The sequence below is a fragment of the Rhineura floridana genome, chromosome 5 (genome assembly GCF_030035675.1).
Source record: "Rhineura floridana isolate rRhiFlo1 chromosome 5, rRhiFlo1.hap2, whole genome shotgun sequence".
NCBI classification, from domain to species: domain Eukaryota; kingdom Metazoa; phylum Chordata; class Lepidosauria; order Squamata; family Rhineuridae; genus Rhineura; species Rhineura floridana.
In genome coordinates this window covers 51,531,286-51,544,559 of record NC_084484.1, presented here as the reverse complement: position 1 = coordinate 51,544,559, position 13,274 = coordinate 51,531,286, and the positions used below count along the sequence as shown (strand labels likewise).

Genomic DNA, 13,274 nt, shown 5'->3' with positions numbered 1-13,274 from the left:
TTTGCAACAAGTCCAACAACACACTGGATTCAGGACCACACATACACAATTTGAGATGCACAATCTTCACTCTCTACAATCAACATGCATCTTTCAAAACTTTTTCAACACAGAAGCAATAGGAAAATCACAACACATGAAGCAACTTTGCAGCTTACAGAATCCAAAGCACTTTTTTGGACAATATGAGCCACAGAATCAAAGGCAACCAAAGAAGCTTTCAATAAAAAGTAATAACACTCTTTATCGGAGAATGTTAACAATGGTAAAGAATAATTTTCTTTCCTTAACACTCTGACTTCTTATAGAAAGTAATTAAAAGTAGCTTTTAAACAAAATTCACTTCATCCCTTCCATAGTTCTTAAATATCGATGGTGAGGAGAGGCCCATCTTAAAAACTCTTGCAAGATGTGTTCCTTTCCATTACAATCTTTTTGATACCCACTTACTGACCTTCAGTGCCCAACTCTTCAGACCTCCCAATTCTTTGGTGAGACAATACAAAAAATCAAGTAGAGAAAAGTTTCATAGTGATTTAAATCTATCCTGAGTTAAGAACAGATGTCGTTTCATACAAGTCTTTCTATGATATTTCTAGATGAACTGAATTTGTAAAGACTGTTTTTTCTTTAAAAGAAAAATCTCCTAAGCACTCTAAAAATGAAGCTGATATCACCAAATGAAATGTTACCGAAGTTAGACATATAAACAGAGTTGATTCTCTTACAATAGCAAATCATCCTCTTAACACTTGGTGTGATTGACCTGATGTTTTCTTTTAGAGAAAAGCAGAAATATCAACCAACAAACCATGAACATCTGGGGAGTAACAACTCACTGAATTTCAAAAAGACCGGCTGATGCAACAATAATTCAAGCAAGGACGAATGTTCACGTCTGGTGCTTCATGGCTGAGGTCTAACTTGATTATTTTTCAGTTTTATTAATCATGTATATAATATTTTTCCTGGCTAGAAGAGTACAGACAGCTGTAGTACATATGGCTCTCAGTGTAGGAAACACAAGTACAGTAGGTAGTAGTTCAGGAACTACTTATCGTAACATATTTGCCATATAGTCAAACACATATATAGAACCGTTGCAAACTGATGTGTTGCTAGTTGCATTGCTGGTGAGCACACTTTCCACACCAGTACCTACTTCCTATTAGGGAGGGGCCATTGCTCAGTGTTACAGCACCAGCTTTGCATACACAAGGTGCCAGGTTCAATCCCTGCCATCTCCAGATAGGGCTGGGAAAGACTCCCTGTCTGAATTCCTGAAGAGCTGCTGCCAATTAGACACCAGTGTGGCTGGACCAATAAGACAGATTTCTACATTTATATGCACAAGGACTGCCAGTGATTCCTGAAAACAGGCAAGAGCAATAAGAAAACAAATCTCTGTGCAGTACAATGGTTGGTTAGGTTTAAAACATAGATGGTGAAAGTGGAAGTTTTCAGAATAGTTTAGTTTCCACAAGATGACAAGCTGAGCATGTTTGGGAAAAAGCAGAACATTAAACTATAGTGATGATGCAACTGGCACTACATTTCATTTCATGTATTTGGAGTTTCTAGGTGCAAAGAAATTTGTCACAACAATGATTGTGCCTGCTCAGAAATCAGAAGGAAACAGATGGCGTGACAACATCAAGGAAAAAAATAAATATTTTTCTGGCTGCTGTTCCCTACTGTTCAAAAATATACCCACACAGGATTTCTTTTTTAGTCTCTGCCTAACCACCAGCACCAAGCTAATTAGCAGCTTGAAAGACAGCAATATCCTACAGTGTTAATTGGAAATGCTAAACAAACTGCACCTGATCTTATCGCTCCCTTGTGCAACGAGGAAAAACCCACTAAGAATTAAGCCAGCAGAGATTTAAGGACCAAGCTAACGTGGAAATAAACCTTTTTGACTTTTCCAAGAAAAATATCCATTCTATTTAAAATGCATTCTCAGGTTATTTCAGGAATATTATTGGTTGGTTTTTGAAAAAACACTTGCAACAAGAGTGGATCATTTCATGAATGTCTCAATATCGGTTTGGTTTTTTACTCTTCTGACATCTTAAAATTGCCACAATCTATCTGAAAGATTTTTGCCACTACAGATAATAGCAGTCACATATCTGTCAATATATTCTAGAGCTATGGATAATGCAATATTTTGACCTTCTGGCTCATAAAACATGACATCCTCCCTGTTCAATTCAAGAGATTCTAGTAGGACACTCAGCTGCAGAAAGTTTGCAGTTTTGGCCTTACATACACTTGCATTAATTTTAGGCATCAAAAAATGAACTTCATGATTACATTTAGAAACATTCCTAAACACAGTCATTGGGTAAGGGTATATTCCCACTAATCCTCCAAACTATGGCTTCCATTCAATTTCTCATTCTATTTAAAATTCCCAAGCTGCATCCAAGCTGACATTTTTATATTTTTATTCCTCTATAAAGTGCCTGGGATATTGATATTTCTATGTAAACCAATCAATTCAAATTATGAATGGATGTGGTGAACTAATCAATTGTTTTAAGGTCCCATAACTGCTCAATCTCTGGAAAGAGGTTAATATAAAAGCCCTGGGCAGAGACATAGGGGGTAACAAAAAGCATGAGCCAAAGGTAACGTGCTGGGACATAAAAACCAAATGTCAGTTCTGTTAGAGTATCCTTTCCCAACCAGTGTGCCTCCAGATGTTGTTGGACCACAATTCCCATCTTTCCTGACCATTGGCAATGCTGGCTGAGGCTGATGGGAGTTGTGGTCCAACAACATCTGGAGGCACACTGGTTGGGAAAGGCTGTAAATTTAAAGTATTTGTAAATTAGCAGAGTTTGGCTTAGGGTAGCTTGCTCAGCGTTCTGTGCAGCCTGAGTGGTTTACCTGAAAGCAAGGTTTTACATTGCTTAGAATCACTGAGACTTTAGATTTTTTTAAAAAATAAGAAAAGACTATTTTATTAATAGAAATGCATACATGACAGGAAAGGCACTAGTTCTAGCTAACTAAGTTGGCAATCCAATACAAGTCTACACAGAAGGAAGTTCCATTGGATTCAACTGGGCTTGGGCATTGCCCCATGCTAAAGGAGAGATATAAAGGCAAGATGTCTCTCTCTCTCTCTTGGCAGTCAAACAAAGAAAAGGTAAACAGGAAGGGGAGTTAGAGGCGAGGTCCACTCCCTATCAGTTTACATGGAAGGAAGACAAATAAGATGTGTATAGGTCAGTGACAGCCTATCTGCCCTCTGGCATGCACAGAGAAGCAAATGGGAGTTGCTCTTGCCACATTTCCAACAAGTTCATTACACTGAAAAGCTTTGAAAATATTATACTGACGGGTATGCCAGTTGCAGAGCTAGCAAAATAAGTTATCTGAAATCATGGTTGGATCCTGGCTTGTTCTAACAAACCATAGTTTAAGCCACAGCTTTGTGAGGAATGAAGCAAACATTTCTGACTTCCTCCTCACAGTCATGTAAGAGTAGGGTGTATATGAAATGAAATGGATTGCCTTCAAGTCGATTTCGACTTATGGCGACCCTATGAATAGGGTGTATATAGGGAGGGTATAAGCCTAAGCCTGAGGTTCATGCATGCTTGTTAACGTAGCAGGAAATCATTGTTTCTTATTATATCAGAACTATCCCTAAACTGTATTTTAACTTTCAATTCAAAGAATCACAACCACCATAGAAGACTCTTTTTTATAACTACTCCTAAGACGATCTACTGAAATAAAGTCTTCTAGTGTGGCATAGTGGTTAGAGTGTCAGACTACAACCTGGGAGACTAGGAGTAGAATCCCCACATAGCCATGAAGCTCACTGGGTGACCTTGGGCCAGTCACTGGCTCTCAGCCTCAGAGGAAGATGTCAGACCCCCACCTGCAGTCTGGTCTCATAACGGATCTCTCACACTGGCCCCAGCACAGGTCTTACGATCCCACTACTAGACTGCGCCACCTGACACTGTAATGCAATACTGCCCTGAGACTGTGCCTTAGTCTCCTCCACAGATTGCTACATAGTGTTTGGGTGCACTTACAGGCCACAACCCCACTGTATCTTTCTGCCTTTAAAGATTACAGCCCTGAGTTGCTTTGGATACATGCTACTGTTACACTATCCCTTCACCCGCTGCCACCATTGATACTGTTTCCAGCTTTGGTATTTGTTCTACCCACCCTTCTGGTCTGTAATATCCCAGCCAAGGATCAAGCGAGTTGTTAAACCAAAACTATTTATTTATTAACACAAGGAATAAACAATATTACTTTATGTTCAGTCAACATGCGTATGGGTACATATCATCATTTTCTCTTTATATATCTTGGTCCTAAAACCTGCCTCAGTACCCACCTAAACACAAATCTACCCCTCCAAAACTCAGAACCAACAACCAACCCCTCTCCAACTGTTATTCTCTCATTTATACCTTCAACCACCCAGATGCTCAGCCAATCACAACTCAGCATTCTTCAACATTCCAACCCATGTACTCCCCCCTCTCACTCACTCTACTTACTTCATTTAGTCTACAAAACTGACACTTACCATAATTACTGTACAACATTTACAGGGGCATCACAGAAGGCAGTGGTAAACCACCTCTGAATACCACTTACCCATGAAAGCCCTATTCATAGGGTTGCCATAAGTCGGAATCGACTTGAAGGCAGTCCATTTTTTTTTCATCCTATAAGCAGGTTTGTTTCAGATAAAAGTAAAGAAACAAAAGCATTAAATTATTTAATAAAACAACCTGACCCAAGACAGACAAACTCATTCTTATCAGTTGGCAATTCAGTAACTCAGGAATTCTTTGAAGACTCTTCTCAAATATATATCCCCCATTTTTATGGCTATACAACTTCAGAATATTTGCTACTGTAATTCAGACAAAGATCCTTCTGTGAAACTTACTTTCATTTTTTTTCTAAAGTATCCCCTCCCACTTTTCATTAAATAGTCATAAGAATAAAGTACTTTGATACTTTATAGTGTCCTGGGGCCCATGACATATAGCAAGAGATTGATATATTAAGACAGAAAAACAAAGTGTACTTCATGATAGGTAGCATTTTCTTCCTTAAATATTACAGGATAAAAATAAAAAAAAATCTGTCAAGGTGCAAAATAGTATTAACATAACAGTTAACTATTGCTCACTTTTTGTTCTTGGTGAGTTGGTGATTACTTTAAGAGTGATTAACAGTAATCTATTTTACACCATAACTTTAATGCACTATTGGGCACATAGCTGAATGGTATCATTTCCCCACTGAAGCGTGGACGTCTGATTCTTTACTTGCTTTCAGAAAGGATTGTCAAGGTCCATCTTTTTTGCCTGGCAAACTAGGTGCTAGATGTTCTGTTAATTGAGCTGATGTTACTTTCTTGTGTATCTGGTATTTGGTTTATGATATATATGACTTTGTTATGTTCTATACACTGCTTTGAGATATGTGGCATAACATTTTTAAATAAATAAATAAATAAATAAAACAAATATGAGTTTTTCCACACAGTTGTTCTGCAAACTTAGCAAAGCATCTCAGCTCCATAAAAGCAGGTCAAGAAAAAAAGATACTATCCCCTTTCTACGGCTTATTATACTGCATTCAAAGCAGCAGAAGCTTTAAACACTAGCACATCACACAGTTAGTAATCAAGATTGCATGAGTCTAGCAACTGGTGAATCTGTAATCCCCAAAGAAGTCACAAAATATGGGAATTCACTGATAAAACAGAAAAACCACCAGCACCATTTCAAATATGAAGCAGTTATGGAACTTGCTTTTGTTTTTATTTGATTAGTTAAGCAGAGGATCCTTTAACAAAGGAGGAGGATACAGAAACCATTTCCTCAGAGGAAAGCAAGCAAACAGAAGCAAAAAGCTTTCGATGAGAAAGGTGCCTAAAAATAGATGGGAGTTCTGATTATGTGAGAACCAGACACTGTGTCTACAAAGATTAAAGGAATTGTTTTTTTACTCAGATTGTCCAAGGGAAAATCAACGTGACTTGCATTAGGCTACCTGAAGGTCAAGGGCTATAGAGACTGCCTACATTTCATAAAATCACATTTTATAATAATGGGCTCTGTCTTGACAGGAGAGCTTTACAAACAATACTTCGCTCATACTTTTATCTGGTGCACAGAAGAATCAGAAATAAGAATATGCACAGAAGACTCATAAGAACCTAAGAAGAACCTGGCTGCTGGATCAGGCCAAAGGCCCACCTAGTCCAGCATCCTGTTCTCACAGTGGCCAACCAGATGCCTGTGGGAAGCCCACAAGCAGGACCTGAGCACATAAGTGCTCTTCCCACCTGTATTCAGAGGCATATTGCCTCTGAATATCCTCCATGAATTTGTCTAATCCTCTTTCAAAGCCCTCCAAGTTGGTGGCCACCACTTACTCTTGCAGGAGCGAACTCCAATAGTTCAATTATGTGCTGTGTGAATAAGTATTTTCTTTTGTCTAGCCACAATTATTCTGCCATCATACACTTGCAATATCTGGTCAATCCAAACACAGTAAATTATGTTAAGTTTATCAGACGAAATGTGAACTTTTGTCTACAGCAGTAAAGCTGTCGGGCTCTTTCACCTCTTAGTAATTTTGCTGCAGCTTAACTGACACACTGGGTCAGAACTGTTGCGCTGTGTGTAATTTGTGTGCTTCATTTAGTTTAAAGCAACACCACAGCAGCAGAGTAACAGCAGATGTTGAAATGCAAGTGTGCCAGTGTGTGCGTGCGTTTGCCTAAGAAAGCAGGCTTTTACCCTGCATCAGCATCACTGAGACTGGAGACTTAGTAAAATAAGAAAAGCTACTTTATTTAGAGAAATACATAGTAGATAGAAAAGGCATACCTAGTTCTAACTAACTAACTAACTAAGTTGGAGGCATTACTCCCAGGTGTAGGAGACAGCCCCATGCTTGGAGAGAGCAGAGACAAAGGGATGTCTCCTCTCTCCCGGACAGTCGGAGAACAAAGGAATGGAAAGGGTAGGAGGAGGAGGGGCAGGTAAAGACGTAAGGAAGTCAGTCAGGGCATCACAGGTAAAAATAAACAAGCCTATCCATCTGGAGGACCCTAGCTCTATCTCCCTTCTGGAGCTTAAACAAAAGAACAAAACATAAGTTGCTCTTGCCCCACTTCCAACAAGAACTGGTCTCACCATTAGGCAGTACAAGGCGGGCACTTCAGGCAGTAGATGTGGCAGTGCCCTCTCCTGCATCACCCAATCCCCCCTTGAGATCCCCAAGCTATCTGGTTGTCCTCAGGTGTGATAGAAGATGCTGTTCAGTCACGCATACTGAACTAAGATTCAGAGCCAGTCAAGTTCTGCATGTGGAAGGAGGCGTGTCATCTGGTGGGTTCTTTTGCCATCTTATTTTATCTGAATCTTAGATCAGCAATGGGCTGTTTCATTTATACATTTGTTTAAGAGAATTACATTTAGATAAATTTATTGTTCTTGATTCTGGTAGAGAAAAGAAAACAGATGCAGAAACTCTAACAGAGAAGTCTCTACCTGTCAACACACTGACACAGATAAACCCATTCACTACAAGGCTTCAAATTTGCCAGTTAATCCCAGAAGAGACTGGAATAACACACAGGTTGCACTGGACCACAACGTTACTAATTAAAAAAATGTTCTGAAAAGGTGTGTTTAGATCAACTACTCCAACTTAACCAAACCCCAAAAAACAGACTTCCCTCTCCACCAAGGAAGTGAGTGGTGCTTGCCCCCACAATCTTCCTCCAGAGGCCACCAGTTTTTCATAAGAAAAGAGTTATAGTGGACTGGTTCTTACTCACACAAATCACAACATAAAATGGGAGTGTTGAAGTAGTCAGTCCACTTTTCCTTCCCCAACCTGGCAAGAATCCCAAAATGTCGAAGCCTGTTTTAATTTCCTCTGTCCTCCGCTACCAGACCAAAGTCAAGCTGCTCAAGCTGCAGCTGCATCCCTAAATAACCAAGGAATATGTCAGTTTTTACAATGATTCAAAATTGCTTTTGTCTGAAGTTTTTTAGGGTATCCACAAAACATCTTTACTGCTATTAGATATGCTGCAATTACTACAGTTTTGCCCCTACCACAACTACCACCAATAGAGAAGCCTGGACTTCACAGTTGAGGCTGAGGCGTATTTAGAATAGCATCAGTAATCAAATCTGTTGCTGTCTGCACCTAAGTCAGGCAGGAACAAGACATAACCTGTGTTATGGGCACAGACTCAAACTAGAGCAGAAATAGGTGACCTGCAGCATTTGGTCATGTTCTGGCCTTGCTTGCATGAAACACTATGTCATGGTTTAGCATTACAAAGACAAACCACAGCAAAACTTTTGGACCATGCCCCCCCCGCCAATGTGTCCTCCAGCATGGCCACAAGAAGTTGGGGAGCTTTTGCTTCTGTTTTACATTAACTGCAGCTTGCCATGATCTCTGACCTTGGACAAAATTTGGTTAATGTTAACTATGGTGTGTTGCAACAAGCCACCTTCAATTCTTCCAGCGTATGAAGCTAGCTTATTTCACAGAAACCCAAGTTCAAATTAACCACATCTTAGGGGGTGCAGACCAGATACCAAGCTGCAGCTAATCTAAAATTTCACCATTTCTTGGCCTCATTAGAAAAAGAAAACGGGAGTGCTCAAGGCTTACTGCAATTCATTCTTGTTAACGCTACCAGGTTTAATATTGCTTGCATATGCAGCCACAATCCTCAAAGTTATTTTGTTCCCATCTAGTTGGAAGCCTTGATATTCACAGCAAGAGAAAATTCCTGAAAAATTCAAACTGAACATTTTCCAATGCCTTAAATAGTTTGGGATCCAGATTTAGCATAGTGTACACAACAAAATATGTAAACTATTGGAACCAAGGCAAGGGGGAAGCAACCATGTTGTAAATTTACTAAAATTAGTAATATGTACCTGCGTATAAAATGCAGTAAATTGGGCAAGCCAATAAATATGCCATGGAATAAGGAGGAAGCCCTCTGGCCATGATCACATGATTATCCTTTTCTATAACTTCTATCATAACATGTCACATATTCCCATCATAGGTACATTTTTATCTACACTATGTATTCACAATAAAATCATCTTTCACTAAGTCCCCCCTCCAATAATATGAATCACAACATATTGCTGTAAAACAAAAGGCCTGGGTTTTCAAGATTGCTCCTCCCATACTTAAGATTGTGATGTGAAGAGATACAGTTTATAAATTCCCATTGCTTCCTAATACATGGTGCTCTAAAACAAATAGTTTCAGTTCTCAGAGCAATTTTTAAAACAAAGTAAAGGGAGAGAAGAGAAATAATCTCATGAGATTTTGCCAATGTCAGAATGAATAAAAATGGTAGTGTAATAGTAGTTACATGAAAATTAAAATATGCAGGATAGCAGCCAATTAAAACAGATGCAGGTATCTTCATAGCTATGCAATATGTTAAAATGAGAGAAAGAATAAATCTGAAAATATTTGATAACTTAAAAGCCAATCCAAGGCAACTGTGTTAGCTCCCAGTCTTGAAGTTTTTAATGTGGTCCATTACTTGTGTCTCCCAAGAGAAAACAGGCTTTATCAAGTTTTATTTATAGCCAGCAATCTCTGTGTAATACTAAAAAGGTGAGAAATTTCACAGGAACCAGACCTTGAACATTGCTCCTCCACCCCCAGGACAGCGACACACACACAAAACATTACTAGTCTGAAAATAATCTTAGACCCAAAATGATCAGGGACTCAAATTGTGTTTCTAAACAGACAGCTTAGTAGAGTGAATAATTGCCACAAATTTCATAGAATTTGGTCTCCCAAAAAGCATGCTACTTTACATAAACACCAACAATTTAGCCCCAACACACTGGAAGCATATTTGGAATTTTCAGTGTATGCTATCAAAAATGATCTCAAAAAACTATAGACCTCCAGAGGTTGCTGACCTACAGCTGCCATCATCCTTGACCATGGGCCATGCTTGGCTGGGGCTAATGGAATTTGTAGTCCAACAACATCTGGAGGGCAACAGGTCTTGTGCATGAGTGATGGTGTTTTGGTTACATATTTATTATTTGCATTTGTAGACCCACCCTTCATCCCATAGGATGCCAGGGCAATACTTTACATAAGCAATAACTATCTCCCCCTGAAGACTAGAAACAGAGGGAATTATTCAACAGTATTTTGTTTCTCCATTCAGCATGCCTGAATGCATTGACTAGCCATTTTGCTGTTCTATACATGTATATAAAACTGTAGTATTGAGTCCTAGCTTCTAGAAAATTGGTATGCCTGACATGGTAAACCAAGAAAATTGGCAGCACTATGTGTTTATGTGAAAAGAAATTCTATACTTCTACTGTAACTTTTAAAAATCAACTAAAAATGAATTTGGCACTTGGAGTTACTCTCTTGGTTTTTCTGCATTTTTTTGGGAAGAATTAAGAACAAGATTTTTAGTAATGAACTAAAAATTTTAAGAGTGAAAAAATGCATTGCTTTTGAGGTAGGAAAGGGTTATATAAAATAAATGTCATAGTAAAATGTTAAATACATAGGTAGTCTGCATAGGAGGTGGCCATGGGAAATTGTAGGGGTTCCCCTCCCTCCCTATCCTTCAGGTTACTGGCATGTGTTAATGTGACTGTTTTTTTGAGTGGGATAAGACTATGCAAAAGAATTTTTGGTATGTCCATATTACTTTGTACAGGAGTGGTCACTACTGACAAAAAGAGAAACGTCAATAAAATCAGAGATATGACTAAAAGCTGGATTTCCTCCTTTGTATTAGAAATGGCCCATTCATTTTGTAACATTTAATAATTCTGTGCATCAACTTGAAACCTTTTATGGCTGTTAAATCATTTTTGGTATTTTACCAAGTATACCCAAAGACCACATATGTGTATATATGTGCATTGACATATGCATGCACATGGCAGTAAACTTGCTGCAGCCCATTGTGGAAGATATTTATGCTGTAGTCTCTGCTTGTGCTATTCTATGTTCTGGATGGTTGAATATGTTGAGTGGGGGTTGTGTCTTAGGAGAGAGGGTTCAATAAAGATGACTTGATACGCATGTATTGGGAAGGCTATGTCAACTGGACACAGATGGTACAATCTCAACCTTATTTACTTGTTTATACAGGAAGTAGCAAGAGGCTGATGGCAATGACTGCAACTGCCCTTGCTCTATATTTCTTCACTGAACATGATCTAAGGGCTTGGGTTCTGGATTTTTACTTGGTCCTTTTGACAAGATGCTTAGTACTGACTTGTTTTGCAGAAGCTGACCTCTAACATGTTCTTGACTACATTCTTGTTCTCTCCCTCTTCTGGGTTTCTACAAGGAGCATTAGATGCAGCCCCTCCTCATTCCTTACAACTCTACAATTTGACTAGCATTTAACATAAGCAAAAAAATAACAGGTGAGTAATAGGGGAATTATTGCCAACAATTCATGGCAGGTGAGACACTATGAAGTATAATAATAACAAAGATATTAATGAAACAGAGCCAATCCTGTTCTTTAAGTATAGTACTTTTCAAAACTGAAATCCTAAATCACAGGATGTATTTACATGCTTCTATTCAGCCACTCCTCCAAAGAGTTCAGAGACACATACACACTTTCCCATCCTGTTAGGGAGAGTAGGCAAAGAATATTACTGTCTCAAGGTCACACAACCACCTTCATTACTAGTTGTGAGGATCTGGATATGGGTCTCCCTGCTTCAAGACGCTGTAACAATTTTTAATCTTAACCAAAGCCACAAAGCAGCATGTACAGGGGCTACTGTCATGCCAGGCCACAGTGAGCAGCGCCCCCAGACTGAGTTTTCACTGTGACTGAAGAGTGGACACCACACCAGGTTATAGGAGTCCCTGGGGTCCTAAAGAGCTGCTGTTTTCCCCTCCCCTTTAGTGCTCTTTCCTTTCCTGCTTCAGTATTATAGTCCTTGGAATCTCTGTAGCTTGCCCTTGCATGCACCTTTCCTGTGGTGGGTGTACCTGAGATCAGATACTCCCTAGATGTTATTTTCTGCAAATACTACTAAGCAATAAGTGTGGGTAGAGGTTAAAGAATCCCCTCCCCCCCAAAGTGTAAAAGCAAACTGCAAATACTACTAAAGCAGTAAGTGTGGGTGGATGTTCAAGAATCCTCCTGCGCCCCAGATGGCAAATGCAAAATGTGAAAACTTAGCAAGAGACATGCCTAAGCCTCTTTGTAGTGTTGGAGCTAAAGACCAGTCACTCATTAAGAATTCACTGTATGGTTAACTTATAGTCCAATGGTATACATGTCTACTCAGAAGTAAGTCTTTGTGTTTAAAGGGGCTTACCCCAGAAAATCACGTGGGTACAGAATGGCAGCATAGGCTTTGGTTTAGGGTTGGCCATGGGGGAAAATAGGGTTCTTATGCTTTTCAAAACTGTGTGGAGGGCAGAAATTCAACAGGTTAAGCATTTTCTAGTATGGAAATACATATATTGTAAATGCTTCACCTGTTCACATTTTGTCTGTCACACATTTTATTATGTCTGTGGCCACCTTCACTCCACCTGCAAAAAAAGACACAGATTTGTGTATGACACAAATGCACATGCAAACCTATGTTCTTTTGTGAGTGGGTCAGAGAACCTAACCCACATACAGTGGATCCATACACACACAGAGTCTTTCCTGATAAAGGGCACTCATTTCTACACAAGTAGCACTACAGCATTTTATGAAGTGCATGTTTGTAAAGCTTATATGAATACAAAGGGTTAAACAGTAAATTGGTCTAATGATTGTCCTGTTATGAAGAGGATATCTATACCTGGAACCTATGCCTCTTTCTGTTCTCATACTGGCTTCTAGCAATGTCCATGTGACAGGTTTTGTGGAAGTTAAAACCAAACTCTTTTGACCTTGACTGTGTCCTTAGGTCTAGCCCTATTGCTAGATTCGCATCCCTGGAACAGAAATATGTTTTTCCTCCAAGAGCTCTGTGAAGTATCCAATTCACTCAACATTTCCTGCTAAAGTAACTTTAATTAAAAAAAGTAAAAGAAATACAAAAATAAAAGCAAAATTCACATTTCACAAAATATTTCATTGGACCTTAAACTGTATTACGAGGCAGGGAGCACAAAATCTGTATTACTGAGCATTGCAAGCCACAGATTGAGTTTGACATCTAAATCCAGTTTTTATACACCCACAGAGCTAC

The 13,274-nt window shown here is 39.1% G+C and overlaps 1 protein-coding gene across 6 annotated transcripts in view; it reads right to left on the bottom strand.

The window, feature by feature from the left end:
* MCF2L (MCF.2 cell line derived transforming sequence like) overlaps positions 1 to 13,274 on the bottom strand; it is a 160,631-nt gene that overhangs the window by 113,948 nt on the left and 33,409 nt on the right. The gene's annotated exons all lie outside the window — the stretch shown is intronic.